The 20,072-nt window shown below is 41.9% G+C and overlaps 1 protein-coding gene across 1 annotated transcript in view; it reads right to left on the bottom strand.

The window, feature by feature from the left end:
- The window catches only part of RAP1B (RAP1B, member of RAS oncogene family), a 30,351-nt gene extending 12,893 nt beyond the window's left edge, over positions 1-17,458 (bottom strand). The window contains exon 1 of the mRNA XM_085044648.1: positions 17,319-17,458. The gene's annotated coding sequence lies outside the window, so the exon portion shown is untranslated. The remainder of the gene's footprint in view (positions 1-17,318) is intronic.
- Positions 17,459-20,072: the final 2,614 nt, after the last annotated feature.

Below are 20,072 nucleotides of genomic sequence, written 5' to 3'. Positions count from 1 at the left end.
ATCTGTTTCCCTGTTCCACACTAGTTGGTGTGGCTACCTACAGCAAACTGTGAGATCTGCTTGCTCATCTTTGTTGGAAACTGACCCAGCAAAACCAAAACAAGGCCACAGATTCTGGGACATGTCTTTGGGTCATCCTGCTCAAAATCCCACACCTCTTACAGTCCTGCTGGCAACTGAGCTAATAGGACTGTTACTGCTTCCCGAGAAGAAGGTCTCAGTTCGTTTCCTGTGGGGAGTCTAGCACTTATCAGATTGAGTTACCCGTTTTCTCCCCTCTCCACCCCCACAGAAAAATGAAACCCTCCCCAGCTAATGAATAATCTGTGGGCTGGGGAAAAGTGCAGGGATCCAACACAGGTACTTGTAAATGTAAGCAGGGAGAAAAGTAAGGTAAGAAAAAGACCCTTATCAGCAGTAGTAAGACAGCATCTCTGAAATCACACCTTCTGTTAGGTATTTAGCACAAAATGCTGAGATGATTTACACAGAAATTAAACCACCATGGTACTGTCCTGTCTTTGCCATCACTGATCAACTCCACAGATTGTCAGAAGACTGAGAAATCAAGAGACCAGGTCCTATTTCTTCTTGCAAAAAAACATAATCTTTCAATTTATTTAAACTATCCCTTGCAAAAGAAACATAAGGAGAAAGCCTTAAGGAAATAATTGACCTGATGTCCAGCAAAAGAGGTGCCTCCACAGGCTTCCATTACCAATATATTTTGAGATTCTTTGGTGATTTTTACACCTGATAGGACATCATTTCACTCCTGATTTAAAAACCTGTTTCCCTCCCTACATATTTTTTTGCAAACACAGACCGCAGAAACCATTTACACAAGTTTCATCTATTTGGCACCATTGTAAATGCTATTAGAACCACAAATCTGTAAATTGTCCAGCCTTTTTATAAACAGGATTGTTTCTAACTGTACTGAAAGGCACCTTTCAAACTCATGAAAAGTTAAGCCTATAACTACCTTACCTGCCATTTCTTTAAAACAAACATTCAGTTATCCCTTTATTTTTACAAGGGTGTCACTAGAATGACAACTGTAGTGGGTGTAGTGGAAATCCCAGTACAGTAATCTGGGCGAACTGCAGCAATTACACTGTTTTTAAAAGAAAAATTTAAGCTGAATTTTTCAGTCTTCACCTGAAGTTAGAAACTAAATATAGATATCGATAATGAAGGCTGACAGCAGTTTAGAAGTAACAGAACTTAAGCAGCAGGTACCAAATATCTGTTTTAAGTAATTTGTGACTGCTTCTTATTCAATGATCTACAATTCAAAAGAAAATTCCAAATCCTGAAATAAACTAACTTGGTTTTAGTGAGAGACTGCCAATTTAATTTTTGGCTCTGAAATAGCAATTCAGGAATTTAATACAAGCCAATGCTTCTTTCAGCATCCTGATTTGGAAGTTCAACTAAATAACCAATCACTGTACAACATTCTGGAGCTGATTTCCCCACTTCAAGTGGTGGCACATAATTAAAGCATATATATACACATATATACAAGCCCATACAGCATAGAGGCACAGCTTGGTATTCCTGCACTGGTGTTATCATCTGGCCATTATATCTTGGAATGAAACAAAAACTGATATATCCTCTAAAACACTTTAAGAAAGCTAACCTGGACATCTCTAACACAGCATGCAGCAGAAGCCCCAGCTATAGTTTGCTGCCACTTAGATCTACCACCCCACTGCCTTTGAGCAACTGTACTGAGGTCACTTCACCTTTCTCTTACTGTTTTCTAACAGAAAACTCTAACTCCTAGCTAAAAGAATTTTCCTAAGAAGACTTTCCTGATTGCAGGTCTTTGCCTCCTCAGCCAAGAAATCTACTATCTCATGTAGGACACTGCAGTCTGCCACACTATTTGATGTTGTTAAAGCCTAGCTTTTTGACTGACCACTGTCCCTGAGAGCTGCAGGCATGCCCCAGACTGAGCTTGGGCTCTGATCCTTACTGAACTTAACCTTCCAGTGATTCCCAACTAACCCGACCTGCTCTTCATCAAATTCATTTTTCCATATCAGATCCTGTAGAAACTGCCGGCACCCTAAATCTCAATCATGCTCTTTATTTTTCAGTTGACACAAATGCTTGACTGGAACTAATAATGTATTCAGACTCATCTAGTGCCAACAGGATTTCCTTTTGACTCATTAGTGACAAATGAATGGAGGAAAAGGAAGAAGACAAAGACTAAAAAAAGAGATTTAAGCCATAAAGCACCATATCTGGCTGGCATTTCTAGAATAAAATAGGGTCAAGTCCAATAACATCTGTCTGTAGTCCCCAGATCACCTCTGGGATGCAAAATGAATACACTCAAAGAGGCATAACACAAATAAAGATACTAAGATATGTGGGCAACAGATAAGCAAGACCTCAGCAGATTTCTTGGACACTTCACAAGTATCTACTGAACCACCCAACAATTAGATACAAGTAAGTTTAAACTTACTCCTAGGAAATATACCAAGTAACCTGTTTGAATCCCCCTCTTCATTTAGCGGAGTCTATTTAAAGGGAGAAATTTTGCTTTAAAAGTTGACTACCTATTAGGTGACTAACCTGCCAGAAGTAAGAGCAATGCCAATTTTCCTTTGCTTTTTCACTTTTCCATTCCCCCATCTTGACGCAGGAAAATACTGTCAACTATGGCCTCTATGCAGGCGCTAAAGAGCAAGAAGATAGGAAGCATGCAAAAAATAAGACCTTTTTTCACTTAATTGGAGCAGGTACTGCCTTTGAACAGAAGACTTGAGTATTTCCATGCACAGATATAGTTGACATAACTGAACTGTGGAGATGCCTAATGTAAGATTTAGCTAGAAAAAATGAGGGAAGCTACTCTTCAAGAGACAGCACTATCACAAACTGGGTTTTAATGGCGGTTTCAAAGTACAGAGCTCAATTTCAGGTTGCCTCCAGTAACTGCCAGCAATGTCCCAGGAACTGCCTTGCACACTTCCCGAGATGCAACTGTCCAAAAAACCAACTGTGTCTGTGCAGACTCTCTCACTACTCTGTTCACACTACTTTCTGTAATTAGTGCATTAGTGTAGTGTATTCATCTAACTGCTAAATTCTACTTCTTCATGACACACTTAGAATACTTGATAAACTGGAGGAGCACATGCACACATTTGATATGCACATGGACACTTTTCCCAATAAAGATTCTGTCTGAAGGATGAGCATATCTTTGAATAAACCCATTTGAACAGAAGAAAGGTTAACCAGGACAAGTCACTGAAAATGCAGCATTTCAAAAACTTGACATCTGATAAGGACTGTGAACATGGAACTTGCTTTCTGCCTCTGTCCTTCTCAGACAAGCCAGGAAAAAGTGCCTCCTGGACATTTTCTTCAATAGTTTCTTGAAGCATGTCTCCAGAAAAACGCAAACCAAAGATGATGCTAAGAAAGTTGAGGAATAAGTAGCCTTACTTTAGAGATTAATTAAAAAACTGCACACTTACTGCTTGTAAAACTTTCCTAAAAATCAACCACGCAATGAACAATTCAGGGAAGTTCATATACCATTTGTAATTGAGCTTGATGTGATAGCTGTGAAAGTGGGGTGGGTGGTGGTTTTTTTTTGTTTGGGTTTTTTTTGGTTGGTTGGTTTTTTTGTTTTGTTTATTTTTTGTTGGGTTTATTTTTTTAGTTTTTTTTCAATTCCTTCAGCTTCAAATTTTGGGTTCTGATTGAACTTTTTTAGCTAACGGATGGAAAGGCTAATAATCCGATCTTTTCAAGTGATATTAAACCATATGAAGCTGTAACTGGAGCTCAGTCCCAGGACAAAGACATGAACTAAGTACAGTCACTTGAAGATATCTTGTTATATGAACTCGTTGTTCAGGTATGGAATTAAATGAATTGGCCCTCCCCGAAGCCTTATCATTTTCAGAAGGGATCATGATTATTTAGCACTTCACAGACACCATGATTCTTGTGCAGACCCTGATATTTTGGTTCATTGTGTTCACCAAAATCTTCCCAATACTTTTGCCTCAGAACATTTACCTCTCTGGAAGAGAGACTTTATTAGAACCACCTTGAAAATAGTACTCCTCAATTAATCTCAACTATTTGCATGAGAAAAAAAAATTCCAACACTAGATTGACATATGAAAAAAATTAACTGACTGGTTTACCTGTTTACAATTAGCAGTGGAGCAAAGCAAAAAAATCCAACCTTTTTCTCAGAAAGGGGATACTAGCCCTGAGATGAAACAAGATTACAATGGTCAGACACTTGGAAAAATAGCACTAGTTCAGTCATGGGACCAGCCAAGCTCAGAGGATTATGTCTTTCCAGAGATGTTTCCCATTTCTGATACTGGAGCAGTCTCAGATGGCCAAACCATCCAGATGCCATTAAGTTTTGAATCTCATGGTTTAGAACCTCCTCTTCAGGTAAACAACTATTTAAGAGATGATGTGTGCTGTCCTTAATATTCCTCAAATACTTACATGGGAGAAGTCCTAAATTCTTATCTCTCAGTTCCAAGGAGGGGGTTTTTTCACCCCCAGAATAATTTCAGCACATAAGCAGAACTTTAACAACATAACCCAAAATGGAAGCCCACTCATTTTTACCAACTTTTAGAGTCTTTAGGAATTAAAACAATTCAGATAAGCCTTACTCAACATGGTAAGCGTATCTCTTATAAAAGAGAAATTAAAATACTCCAGAGCTGACTTTCACACATTTATAAAAAACACTATTCCAAAATCAATTCTGAAGATTAGATACACCGAAAAGCTGATCGTGGTCTAAATAAAGACTTTCATACTCATGACTCCTGGAAGTACAGCTATTTCATTACTAATGCAGATTCTAGGGAAGTGAACCAACTGTTCAGTAAACAAAGCTAGGGGCAATGTTTATCTCTAGTTTTTACCTGCTTTTGATAGTTTCTGGTCTTGACAAACATGTATTTCGTCAGTTGAACAGCTAGTTCTTCTGGGCACTAACACTGTAATTTTTCTTGGACAAAAATAGCTCTTCAATTATGTTCAAATATTTTAACTGATGTCAGACAATCTTCAGAGGATTTTCAAAAAGCTGTCTGGGTGGCTAAGCTTATTCAGCAACATGAAATCATACTAATCACCTGAGACACCGTCAGAGACCTGAGAACAAGCTACCGCAGCACAAACATGGCACCAAGGTTTAAGCTGCTCCTTGAACAGCCTACAGGGACATTTACACAGAGAAAGCTTAACCAAGTTATCCTCCTTTCACTGAAAGGAGCTACCTTGATTAACACTGCACACAGGGACCATTTTCGGCAAAGCAGCTAACCACATCTGACCTTATGAGACTAGTTCCACTATCTATAATTAGTATAGCTGAAAAAAATCTGATTTTTTTTTCTTAAGCCGAAGTTAACTCCCAGCTAGATGCTGTAAGCGTGAAAACTGTCTGCTTAAAGTCAGTGATATCTCAAGATGGAAGCTTCCTGATGTGAGAGACTAGCAATCGTGCAACTTGCAGTAGATTCACACAAAATATAAAAAGCATTTTCAAAGCAAGTGATGTAACGAACATTCGTATGCTACTAAGAATATGCTATGCTTCAACATTTACTGAGTTCAAGTTTCAACTCTGCGCAAGAATTCTAATGTGTTGATTCAAATGTAGAGTACTTTATAAAACCTATGCTATAGAGTCTATTTAAGCTTCAAATGGAATTTGTAACATTTATAGAAATATTCTTATTTTTGGTGACTGTTTGCCATGATTTTGCATTTTCTCCCTATTTCTGTAAAACAGTCACCATCCCCCATGAAATTGTTTGGGAGTGTTCTACCAGTCACACTTACAGTTAAAATAATAACCTCGGAATTCCAGAAGAAACTGAACTGCAAATGCTTTTTAAGCTTGCAAAGAAAACCCAGGCAGGCAATAAACAGAAACAACACTCAGATTTTAAAAAATACTACACATATATTAAATTCAGAGAAGGTGTAATTACCACCTTAAAATATCTTCTATGCATAAGCTAAATAGTTAACCATAAAACAAGTTCTGAGAACTGAACCAGCAATTTGATGCTGTGAATTTGGCTCTATAGTCATTGCAGAGCAGGATCAGTATTTAGTTCTACAACTTTTATAAGTTAATGGATTGCCACATCATAGCATATACAACATGCTTTACCTGATATGCATCCTTCTGATTAAAAGCACATGTAAGCATTTGTTTGTCCCCATAATTGTTACACTAAATTTTATCTTTCAAGCTACAAAACAAGGTAAAACCCAGCAGGACTACAAGCACGACGTGGAAGTTTTCAGAGTTAAAATACTTTTCTTATAAAATGCACTTGTGCAGTTTGAAAGTTACTTTAAAAACAAGCTTGCCAGTTGGCTAAAGATACTCTTCTTCGGAAAAAGGCATCTTAATTTCTCTTTCAGAAGCAAGACCTAGCCTCAAATTCCATCTGGTATCTGCTTAACATCTGGCAATCCTAGCTCTACTTTGATTGTGACACTGGCTGCTGAACTAGTAAAGCCTTGTATTAGGTTTCCTTCTACACACATAAGCCAGTGCTGGGTTCAGCTGCAATTCCAGGATCACCTTAACTTTTCTCCCTCCTGTTTATTTTTCTCCATAATCTACACATCGTATACACCCCCAGCCACACCAGAGCTTGCATGCCAAGGTATCATTACTTTTACTGTCTTAACTATAAGAAGTTTGGAGTTTATTCAGGTTTGTTTAGAGTACTAACACATCATCAAGACACAAAGATTTCCTTCATCATTATATGATGTTTTGTTACTGGCCATTTAAACCCAGCTAGTGTAGGCCCTTTATGTACAAAGTATCCTTCCACAGTACAATTTACAGTAATTCTATTACAAATCAAGTTGGTAGCCAGACAGAAGTCTTACCAATTCCCATACCTCATTTTAATTAAGATTAGAAATTTTATCTGTTGAAATGACACTGATTCTATGCAAATTGAGAATACTCACTACTAGCATTCGTTAACAGGAATTAAATTAGCTGTTTCATGATAACGGAGCCATACCAGCAGAGTCCCAAGTAATTGTAAGTCATGTCTGTTTTAACCTCTCATTCAATACTTCCCTAATAGAAACATGGTATTTGAACATGAGCAACAAATCTCACTGCAAGTCAACCAAATGATACCTAACTTCACCAACAGTTCTTTTGTTACAGTTTCAGACATCTGTCCTGAGGGTAAGCTGAAAATGCCTACACTGACACCCAGCAACAACTATTACTTTCTGCCACGTGGTTTTGCTACTTGTGCAATAATGGCTTTGCTACTTGTACAACCTTAACGGCTTCTTTTCACAATTAACTTAATCAGCTGATGAAAATCAGTTCCTAAAAAGTCTGGAGTGCTTAACTGAAGTGACTGAAACTTGGGCAAAACATCTGTTTCTGGCAGTGAGGCAGTAGCACTTTGAACTTAGGTTTGCCTGCTCTGCAGAGAATGTCTAATGCACAAACAAACCTTAACTAGAAGATGACAATTGCATAAGTTGACCTTCACACCTCTGCCCATATGGAGATGCACAGACAACTTGGTTGTTCCTTAGGTAACTGCTAAGCTGCCACATACTTCAAGAGGGTATTTAAGAAAAACTCCAAACACACAACAAACTCAACCAATCAAAAAAGCTAAACCCCAGAGAAAAACCTCACCCACTAAAATGACTCCCCATCCCCATGTCATCCCCCCCAAAAAAAACCAACCAACAAAAAAACCACAACCTGAAAAAACAAACCAACAACCCCCAAAAAAACAAATTCTAGCAAATATTTGCATGCAAAACTGTCAATTGCCATAGCTCTGCATCTGCTCTTTGAGCAGCTGATGCACCTTAACCCCCCTCAGAACTCTCATTTAATGGGTCACAAATTTTCAAGAGGTGAAAAATCTGAGTTAGGAGCATAACCCCAAAGGGAAGCAATTCACACTTGCAAGCCTGAGCTCATAGACATGAGCACACCTACACAAAAAGCTGAATAATTTTAACCAAATGAATTTGAATCACACTGAACTCTACACCACTTTCAATTACATGGACTAGATCTTTAGTACAATGTTACTAAATTAATGATGGTTAAACTTGTTTAATCAAGTCTCCACAAGATTCTACTTGAATCTTCTTAATGTCACCCTAGTTCATGTTTAGACCATAATTTTTGGTTCCTCTGCATCTTCAAAGCCTGCCTTTTTCTGGAGAAACCTGTCATACCTCAAGATTCACTTTGCAGTAATTCAAATTGTATTGGGTTTGCATAGCAAGATTTTGGCAGCTAGGTGGCTTCTGTGAGAAGCTGCCGGAAGCTTCCCCCATGTCCAGCAGAGCCAATGCCAGATGGCTCCAGGACAGACACACTGCAGGCCAAGGCTGAGTCCATCAGCAACAGCAGAACCTCTGGGATAACATATTTAAGGGGGTTGGAGGGGTGAACTGCTGGGGGGAAGAACAGCAGTGGAGACAGGAGTGAGAACAAGCAAGAGCAACAGCTCTGCATGAGTGGTGAGCGAAGAAGGAAGGGAAGGAGGTGCTCCAGGTGCTGGTGCAGAGATTCCCCTGCAGCCCATGGTGAGACAGGCTGTCCCACTGCAGCCCACAGAGGTGCACAGTGGAGCAGACACCCATAGGCAGCCCACGGAGTAGCCCAGGCTAGGGTAGATAAATGCCTGAAGGTGACATTATAGGACAGGCTGCTCCAGCATTGGTTCCCTATAGGGTCACAAGTCCTACCAGGACACTGCTCCAGCATGGGCTCCTCTCTCCACGGGTCTGCAGGTCCCTGCCAGGAGCCTGCTGCAGTGCAGGCTTCCCATGCGTTCACAGCCTCCTCTCAGGCACCCACCTGCTCTGGCATGGTCTCCTCCACAGGCTGTGAGAGGATCTCTGCATCCTCATGGACCTCCACGGGCTGCAGGAGCACAGTTGCATCACCACGGGCTGCAGAGGAATCAGCTCCAGTGCCTGAAACACCTCCTGCCCCTCTTTTTCCACTGACCGTTGGTGTCTGCAGCCTTCTTCCTCTCACATATTCTCAGCCTGCTCTTCTCTGGCTGCAATTACAACTCTGCATTAACTTTTTCTTTCCCCTTCTTTTTCTTTTTAAATTTGTTATCACAGAGGCATTACCACCATTTCTAACTGGCCCAGCCTAGAGTGGTGGCACATTCATCCTTGGAGCTACCAGGGATTGGCTTTACCAGACATGGAAGAAGTTTCTAGCAGCTTCTCAGAGAAGCCACCCCTATAGCCTACCTGCTACCAAAGCAAGGTCACGCAAACACAATACACTACCCCATAGTGTAGGAGGGTAAGGAGGGGAGTTAAGTTAAGGAGGGGAGTGATACAGCTTTGGTGGGCACCTGATGTCCACCCAGGGTCAACCCACAACAAATCAAACACATTGACAAGGTAACAGAAGACGTCCAAAGGTTACTGAAATTTAAAATCAACTCTATGGGTTTGGATGGGAAGACCTTTCTAAATAAAATCTGCATGTCTGTCTTCTAAGAGTCATCAATTATTTAGGCTATCACAATCACCACAGCATTTGAACAAGCATTACCACTATATCCCTAATCTTTCACTGAAGAGTTTTATTTCAAACATAAGCATGTCAAAACTATCGGTATTTTGGGCAAAGCCCAAGCAGAAGCGTGACTTTTCAGTCCACCCTGACTGTCCCAGTGAAGCAAGTTCGTCCTTCAGGAAACCAGTCTTTCATTCCACATTGCTTAGGGTGCCTGCAGTTTACTGAATGCATATTCTGTTTAGGTTCTAGTGACCTATGACTTCAACCTTCTGTAGGCAAATGTGTGAACGGTTTCTTATTTTCACCGCTACTACCACAGCAGATTCAGCATTCAGCTTCGAACACAGGCTTCAGCTTTCCTCTGTGAAACTTACAGCACCAAATTTCATTTAAAAGGTAGTCTCACAGTCACATTAAGTAACAGAAGAATTGCAATACCTGTAAATACAAATGTTTTCACATTGACACATTTGTCTTTGAAAAAAAGTTTTTGCAAACTGCATCTTAAGATCTTGCCTCTGGGTAGAAGCAGAACTAGTTAGCAAGACTTCACATTCTTCAAAATATTGGTTACTGCAGTTAAACTATGTTCAAACTTGCACTTAACATTGCTTCTTCACTGGTTTCCTGGTTACACAGGACCGAGATTTCTAGCAGAAAAGGAACACTTCAGGACTTTGTTGTTCTTCAAGAATAAAACTGTACAACCTACTAGATCTTTCTGTTCTGGGTTTCACATGAAATATTCCTGTTTTCTCACTCTAACTCGTACTCACATTGATACAGCACTCTTCTTCTGAGATTACTCTTAAGACTTTGATGAAAAGCAACACACAGATCAAAAGCATGCCAAACATAAGCACATGCAGTGGCCTAAAACACTTAATTGTAAAACCTCATTTTCCTCAGTCTTCGCAGAATTTCAGCTACCACACTTAGGTTTTCTATGCAAGATCTCTGGCTGAACCTCAATTTACCTTTGGGCAATTCCTGAAATAAAAGGTTTAGGAAGATCAGAAAAAAACCCAGAGGATCATTAAAATATAAGTAGATATAAAAATATAAACTCAAATATAAAAAGGGTGAAAAGGTAACAATAAAACACGAATGTACAGTAAGTACAGGTATACACAGCTGTAATTCAGAAATGCTTGTTTCCCTCTCTAGCATTAAAATATACAAAGCAAGAAGAAAATTGTACACCAAAAGCAAGAACATTTGAAGACCAAGCATAACTAGGTAAAAAGCTAGTTATGAGCGTCTGCTTATTATACTATTACAACTTCTCTCTATTGGTCTCCAAACTTATTAAATGCCCACAGAGATTAAGCACCAGGGTATCTCTTCGGGGAAATCCCATCTAATCTGCTACTAAGTAAAAAAAAAATGGATCAGAAAAATGGAAGACTGATATTCTTCAGCATGACAGTCAGCTATTCTTGCCTCTTCCAGTGCTCCATGATGCCACAGGACTACTGCAGTCTCTTTGATTCCACCAAGTGCTAAGATGACAATTTGGCATCAGTTTCTAGAAGCATGGCACATTCTGAAATAATTAATCCTGGTAGAGGCTGGACTATTGAACACAACATTTCACAGTCCACAAAGAACACAAGTCCAAGACATCTCAAACTGTATATTTGTTGACATAAAACTACCTTGGAAATTCATCTGTGGATTGGTATTATATTTGTGAGAATTTTGAAGGTGAGTTCACACTTTCCACAAACTCATTTTTGATGCTGCTCACCATAAAACCCATGAAAACACAGAGCACTTTCTGTATGCTTCTACCAATACAAACAACAGACAGTAAATACCAAAACGACCATTCCCTGAGTGAGAATAAAATCACCACACTCACAGAATGTCTACTGCCCTTCAGAACTCCATTTTTAACCAGAAGAGTCACAAAAAGACAGTATTATATATCCTAATTCATACTATGTAAATATAACTCCAGAAGTGCAAGAGTGAAGATTTTGCATGCTGTATTAATTTATACACTCTCCCAACCCAAAGAAAATCCTTCAGCAATATTTTATGCAAAAAGCAATCACATGAAGCCAAGTAGGCTAAGTTTATGGGTCAACTTGTACATCAAGCTTTCAGAATGTTACGTTGGTAGGTACCTAGGTAGATTCACAGTGCAAGATCACAGGAAGGTTACTGACTGCACTGTACAACCTCTAACAATCCCCCATAACCACTTCACATTTACAAGATGAATAAAAGAGGTTCCCGCACAGTATGTCACTGGGCTGTCCCCACATGCCTGGACACACAGCCACACACAGAGCATGGCTTGGGTTGGAAGGGACATAAAAGATGATGTAGTTCTTCCAGGCACAGATAGAGATATCACCCACTAGATCAGGTTGCTCAGGGCCCCATCCAGCCTGGTGTCGAACCAGAGATCAGGCATCCACAACTCAGTATCAACAGTAAACATCACCTGATAGATAAATAAATAAATAAATATAGTCCTAAATACTGTATTAGCAGAGAGTAAAAGATTTTTAGGTAACTTCCACTACAATGGAGATTGCTTCCACTCCACATTCCAGTTTACCCTCCTGAAACATTTTGCAACTTTCCCCTAGTCTTCTAACAAATCACTTCTGGGGGAAGTACTAGACCAGATGTTATAGAAGTTTGATTAACTGCAAACAAGGATTGTACAGTTGCACAACTTAACTATCACTGTTATCTGGGTTCTGATGCAGTCCAACTACTGTTCAGCATGCTGACTTCATCTCAAATAAAAAATACTGACCATACATGAAACCACTAGAAAAATCAAAGTAGCTGGTCTGACTCTGCAACTACCAAAACCACTTTCACTTCTGCAGTGCTGAGGTGCCACTCCTAGTAACAGGCCCTCCTTCTACCTCCCTCTGGAACTCCACAGAGATAACTCACAAGTGTTTGCAGCTCATCCTTGACAGAGATGTGGTGGTACTGCTTTTTTTGCTTCTTCCTGATATACGAAGCATGCTTTTAAGAAACTTTTCTTCACTGCAGACATAAAAAATAAGTGAAGGCACAATTGGTTACGTTTAAGAAACAGAGACTGTGAGTGGAAAAAAACGGACAAGACTTCAAAAGCTAAGACAACTAATGCACAGAAACAAAAAGAAACAGTTGCAGGGCCTGTGTTCACATATCATTTCAGATTAACTGAAGAGGAAGCTAGACAACATATGTTATCTGGGCAATAGATAAGAAGCTAATTTAAGAAAAAAAAACTTTCACCATCTAATATCACAAAAAGTTATAGAGCAAGCCATACTAATGGAAATGCTGAAGTACATATTTTCCTTTAATCCAGATTACCTACTGAAATTAGGTAATAATAACTGCTATAATTAAAGCACGTAAGAGTCACTCCAACATCAACAAATCTTGATGCAAAGAACACACTCTCCTGAGTTCTAATGAAAAAGAATTTCAAGTACAGAGCCTTGCTTCAAGTTTGTCTACAGTTATGAAAATAAACTGTTCCCCTGTTCCAGGTCTTCAGTACTGCCCAAAGATTTAACAATATAAGGTTTCTCACAGCTCTGTAACTAGGGTTACATTGAAAATTATTTCATGAATGAGTAACAGTGGCTCACAATATTGTATTTGCAGAAGACCTGGTCAAGTCATTCACATTTAGGCTACCTTCCTGTGTTGCAATAACTGCAGGAATGATACCAAGTGATCTAAGAAAGTACAGGTTTCCTAAAGAGAATTTCAAGCTGGGGAGAAACATGAGATGTTGCTTGTCTGCCACAGGATGCAAACACCAATCCATTAGAAGAGCTAGGCTGTCCTACTCCTGTGCTATGGTCTGCCCTTCCTCCCTTGGTCAGGAATGATCTAACCATGTGGACTTACTTGGCAGTCTCTTTTTGCAGTTGCATAGCAAGGATTTGCTTCAAATAACATCAAGTCCTTAGATTAATAACTAGAGTGCTGACTGGAACAGTGCACAAGATATTGTCAAATGCCTCCTCTTCTTCCTGGTTCATATCTAAAAAGTTTAATTCTGCAACACGCATTCCTCTAGGGTCTTATCGTGACATTCACTCTACTGCTTCAGCAGTAAAAATCACTGTTAAAACACTGTTCTCAAAAAAGAAGCATCTTGAATAGCTAGAGGGCCCCAAAATCATTTTATGTTTCAAAAGTTGCCTAATAGGCAGATTTCCAACCTGGTGTTTACAGTCTTCCTCCCCTTCTTTGCTGCTAGAAGAGAGGAACATGCAGCATGTCAGGAGCTCACAACAGCATGCATGAGAAGGCACGCATAGAAATGAAAAACTTTTTGACTTTTAGTTGTCCAGTATTTCTTTACACATTCTAGAGCTTGAGAAGAGAGTTTCAAGCCAAAACCTACTGCTGCTTTTGAGAATAACCTCATTCAAGTGTTTAATGAAGAAACAGTTTGTACCAGCAGACAAGGTCTTTGACTTTCTCCGAATAGCACTTGTCTACTACAAGCAAACTGCCACAACTTCATCAAAATATTACTTCTACTACACCTGTCTCACCCAGCTGCCTCATGGACGACAGGCCCTAAGGAAAAAGCGATATATTAGTTGCTTGGAGATACTAAAGCCTGAGCTACACTCAACTGTTAAACAACTTTGAAAATGCAGTCAACTTGAAAACAGGTCTCCTATTAATGGCATTCAAGGACAAAACCACTTCTTTTTTCCCCTGCTTTATGCAAGAAGACGAGAAACAGACCATCTTAACCACATCTGAGCAGAAAAACAAAATCTGTCTTGAAATATGAAGGTGTAGTTAACTGGAGATACTCCTTTCATCTTCTGAACAACGAGGCTGTCTAAAATATCCCTCTACCTGACCTAGATGCAACAGAACACAGAAGCCTGCCCCAACTCAGCAGGGATTCAGCACACTGACACCTCACAGTGCACTTTGGTCTGCTTTTGGATTTGCTCTGAGGTAAAGGAGTAGCAGCATTTGCAACCACAAGCTAAACATGAACTGTCGCACGGCATATCCTGAGTGATGTTTACTAAGAGAGCAATTTTGATTAAAAACACTTGAGCCTGACCTGAAGAACACTCTCAAATGTCAGTTAGGTATCTGAAAGTGTCATCATTACCTAGAAAGGCCAATTCACAAAGGATCGGCCTACCCTCTCAGCATACACCCAAGGACAACAGAGTGCCTGGTTTTATCACTAAGATATCCTTATCCTTAAGAGCACCTCTCTGTACCTAGCCCTGAGCAGCTAGCAGAGCTCTGTGGATGACAGGATTGGCACTGTAGCAGTAAGCATCAAGTACTCAAGTACTTATGTGACTCTTGCACTTCCCACATCCCAGATGATAGGTGGACAACTGTTTATTTTAGTTCCCTGTCACACTTACTGTTAGATCACAAGCTACAGAGTAATCTTCAGCACACTTCCTTCCTTAGCCATACAAGCAATTTCTTTCTCCTTCTGTAGGCCCTCACCTAGATTCCCATCTGTTTACCTCTGCTCCAGAAAGGCTCTCAATTAAAAAGCCAGTCAGTTTTACTCTGCAAAAACTGGCACAGCACAAAAAGAACTGTCATGGCTCACTTCAGATTTATTTTTGATGAACTGTCCTACAACAGAGCTTTGGAACAAAACAGCACAATTTTAATTCCACTCAGAAAACTTATCTGGTGCATGCATATGGTAATAGAACCATAGATACAGACAGTAAAGAGACTATTGGGTTTTTTTCCTCCCATATAAAAGTTCAGGGTTTACATTTTTTTTGGTCTTTTAACTCTGTTTTGCAAATTATTTCACCCCCAGACAGACAGGTGCTCCAAGTATGACCATTTTTACTGCAAAAAAGGTACATGGCACTTATATTGCATAGTGTAATTCGAAACTCAGTTACCTGGGTACAGATAATAACACAGTTTTACACTACAGCTCTAAGTTAAACCAGAAGTAGTTTGTATCATTACAAGAAGCATCCCTGAAAACATACAGGTACCAAAGGAATAAAATAGTGCATCTAATTAGGCAAAGTTTGTTTTTGCAAAGCCTTTAATGTGAATGGTCCAAGGATCCCCCACTATTCACTCAGCTCTTTTTTATCTAGAATGAAGTCTACAGGACAGATTTTGAGCAAGAGTAAAAAAATATGCAATGAAGGAAAAAAAAAGAAAATGCTCAACTGTACTAAGTTCGGCTGGGCTTTTTTCCTCCCAAAAGCTTGCAATTTTAATATAGAGGCAAGTCATCCAAAAGGTAATAATTTGATTAATGTTATTGATTTGATTAATGAGATAAGAAACTTTTTCCAAAGGGAAATATACTTGTTTTTAAATGGTTATTCTTAAAGGCAATGTGATTGCTTCACTGCCTTTTAATTATAATTCATTGAAAAGATGAGTGTTTCTTGTCTCCTTTTCTTATAACAGTAATTTCAATGTACACTTCACTGTGAAAGAGTACTAAAAAAATCTTTGTCATACACTGTCTACACATCTCAGACTGGGCTAAGAGGTAGCTGTTATATGTGGAAAATTACAATTACACTAATCAAAACATCTAAATGCAAGAACACACACACACACACACACGACCCGTGTGATTTTCAAGCTGGGCATCTCTGACATTCCCTCTCGTGGAACTGCACTACCTTACTATCATACCCCAAAACAGTATAGAAAAAGACTTTGCTTTTTTTGTTTCATATACCCTGAGCAGGACAACCCATGCCTTTAAGATGGAAATGGGAATAAAAGCACGCTATTCTTTTCGCGCAAAAACCCTTGGTTTCTCATTCTCTTTTGTAATCTAGGGCCAATGCGAAAACAGTCAGATTCGGTTTTATTTCCCCCTCTGCAAACTTTGCTTTCCTTCCACCGCTTCTTCACCAACGCACGCAGAAGGGTACAAGGATCTCAGGCTCATTAGACGGGTTTGGCGCAGGAAGTGTCAGTCAGATTCTTCCATTTGCTTTGACACGGGTGATGGTGGGGTGTTTAGACGAGACGAACATCCCTGTCATTCTTTTTTCATTTTGCGATAAGCAGCAGGGGAACTCGTAGGCCACGGCGCTGTCTATTCGTCCCATTCCGTGGCCATCCCAGGCACAAGCCCCGGCGGGCTGCCCCGGCCGGCCGCGCCCGGGCTGACCCCCCCCGCCTCGCCCCCACACACCGGCCGGAAAGAGCGAGCGGCTCCTCTCCCGCGGCCGGACTAGGTGGGGCTCGGCTCGGACTTCCCGCTGACAACGCCGGCGGCCGCCGGGCACCGTTCTCTTCCCCGCCCGCGGCGGGGCCGAGCCGGGCGTCACCCGCCCCTCCCAGCGGCCGTCCGGGCCCCACGTCGCGGCCCCGACCCGCGGGGTTACAACTTTCCGCTTCCGCTCCAACTTCTGCTCCGGGGACCGGCGGGCGGCGGCGGCGAAGGGCAGGGCCGGGCCCTGGGCCCGACCGCCACGGCTGCCCCCTCAGCGCGCCGCTCCCCCCATCCCCTCGAGGTCCCACCACGCCTGAGGCCGGACGAGGCGGCGGCTCCCGGTTCCTCTTCCGCCATGTTCCAGGCTGCTGCCCCTTCCCTCGGAGCGCGCCGTTCCCCGCGGCCGCCCCCCCTCTCGCCGCCGCCCCCACCCCGCCCCGCCACCTGTACCAGAGACGCCGCGCCGCTCCCCGCCACGGCGGCCCGGCCCGGCCCGGCCCGGCCCGGCCCGCGCTGCCCGCCGCTACCCACCGGACAGCGCCTCCGCTCCCCGCCGACCGCCCGCCCGCCGCCGCCGCCTCGCCGGCCGATCCCGCTGCGCTGCGCCCGCTGCGCTCCGCTCGGCTCCGCTCGCCGCCTGTGCCGGGGCGCGGCTCGGGGCCGTCGCCGTGACGCCGCACGCCCAGCCTCGCTCTGGCGCGGCGGGGGCGGAGGGAGGGGCGGGCGCGGGGAGGGCTGACCCCGCCGCACCGCCCCCTGCGCACGCGCGGCCCGCGCGCCCCGGCGCTGTGCGGTGAGGGGCGCGGGGCCCGAGGGCGCCAGGGGTAGCGGAGTGCCCGTGCCCGTGCCCGAGTCCTGCTGCGGCCCGGGCTGCAGCCCTGGCTCCTTACGGCCCAGAGCTGCCCCAAAAGCACAGTATGCTTGCTTACAGTTAATTAAGAACGTAAAGAGCTGGAAACGTGAATGCCAGTGCAGTATTTCTCGCTTTCTTAAAGGGGTGTTGAGTTCCATCGGTGAAGGGTGTTTCAGAGATGCCACATACTGCTGGTTTTATGTGGATCCTTATGCCTCTAGATGTGAGCAGTCTGTCATTAGTCTTGATGGCACAAAGTAGGTTTCCCAATGCCTCCAAATAATTACGGTATTTCTTAGCCTGTTATTTCAGTCCTAAATTATGTAAATCACTTTTTTTTTCCCCCTGAGTGTCACTCATATTTTCCAGTTATAAAGGGTTTAGCTGATAAAGTCTAAAAATAAATGAGCATTTATGCTTCTAGGAAACACTGAGCAAGCAAATAGTTAATGTGGTGCTTTCAGATAAAACTTGTGCTCAGAGGAAGTCCACGGCAGTGTAAAACTGACAGGAAGTTGCAGTGAGGCTTCTGGCAAGGAGAGTGGGTGTGGAGGAAGCAGAGGCTTTCTGTTTGTAGGACAGAGACAGAAAAGAGAAACCAAAGGACTTCGAGCGAATCTGTGGGAGATGCTAGAGCTCAGAGCAGAGCCAAAGGATGGGCACTGAAATGAACTGCCCTTCACAGGGGAGGCTTCATCGAGATACAGGGCATCCAGAAAGTGATGCATTTAAAAAATATTTTTCTTTTACAGTGTTACTCCCAAATCCTGAGCGTCATAAAATCTCTTCTAAAGTCCAGACAAATCTCTTGGTGTTTTACAGCTTAAACCCTTGTGCTATCCTTTGATAATGAATCCCTGTAAGTGATGGATAACGCAAGGGAGCTCTGGTTGTGAGAAATCAGGACCATAGAAACTAGTCCTTTCTCAGTGAGGCGTCCTATGCAGGGCAAAAATCATTAATGAGAGGTGTCAAAATAGCTGAAATACAGCCTCTCAAGTGAAAATCAGAAGAGCATTTCACACAATTATTAGCTGTGTACCACGTTAGCTCATCAGACAGAAATATGCATCCTTTTTTTTTTTTCCTGTCACTAGATATTATTATCAGCACCAAGAAGTATTCAGAGAGAAAGAACAAAGATATATCCTCAGCCCTCACAAGTTTCTTCAGTGAACTAGGTTAATCACAAATAACTTGCAGTGTTCCAGGAAGAGATATGTGTCATTAATGTAAGAGTATTTTACAGTGTGCCTTTAATTGTCCTGTGATTTATAGGCACTGGGGCAAATCCTCCTCTTTGCTACACATTAAGGAAAGAGGAAGGGGGCCTTTGGGAGTCTGAGTGAATCTCCTGTGAGCAGATCCTGGTGTTTTGAGTTTCATGCAGGGGTATCTGGAACTTAGTATTTTAAAAGAAGTGTATATACACATATATACACATATGGTTTGCTTAATATAGACGTGTTTGGAGATTGATCACTGCAACTAGAAGAAATAGGCAATTTGGATTCATTCTAAGCAAGAGACCAAGTGTTGCCTTTCCCCAACTCTCTCAACCACATACTTTGAATGTAAATTGGGCCCTTAATTTTGGATTTTCCTATGAATCATCTAGCTAATCCTCAGCACAATTCTTAAACCAGCTTTACTCATATCAGTGTGACTGGCAAATAGCAATTGGTGTGCTTGTTAAACATACTCACCTGGTACTTCACAGGGCTTGTTCTGCTCAGCTTGCTCATAGTTTCATACGTGCCTAATCGCTGACGGTCACTCAAGCAGCTGAACAAGTGCAGAGGTTTCCCTGTGATAGAGCAGCTCCCCAGAGAACCAGGAATATGGGTGAAATGAGGGGGATATGATGACAGTGCTGTTGTGTTGAATAGGAACAGCACAGATGCTTCAGCTTTCCTTAGGGGGCCTGCCTGTGCCCAGCATTGATCGGGAATTTTTAAAAGAAGGTCAAATACTCAGCCACCTGTTTACTAAACAAAATGCCAAAGAGACCTGTTTATGCACATAAATCTTAACATCAAATAGACCTTTCCAAAGCACTGTAGCACTTGTCCTTTGTGCTGTAATTTCTGTCTCCCAATTTACCAGTTGCCTGCATGTACTTCAAAACCCTTTTATTTCAATGACCAGTGCTTAGCTGGAGGTAATTCAGTCTGCTCATCACTAACACAGTGAGCCATCTGATAATGTCATGGCTCTTGTGAGGAGCAAGGGAACATAGAAAATCTCCTCTGATGCAAGATGAGGAGGAAAATACTGACAAATCTTTTTTCAAAGTCCTGTGGAATTAGTGGGGGAGTAAGCTGGGGGTTGATAGATTATTTGGGGAAAACAAAGTAATATTTTTTAAAATGATTCTTTAATAAAAGCTTGGCAGGGCAGCCTTTGGTCACCTCCATGTAGTTTTCCTAACT

This window comes from Lichenostomus cassidix, chromosome 1Aa (genome assembly GCF_008360975.1).
Source record: "Lichenostomus cassidix isolate B80296 chromosome 1Aa, HeHo_3.0, whole genome shotgun sequence".
NCBI lineage: Eukaryota > Metazoa > Chordata > Aves > Passeriformes > Meliphagidae > Lichenostomus > Lichenostomus cassidix.
Note: the sequence above shows the minus strand (reverse complement) of the source record. Positions and strands in the feature narration are given on the sequence as shown.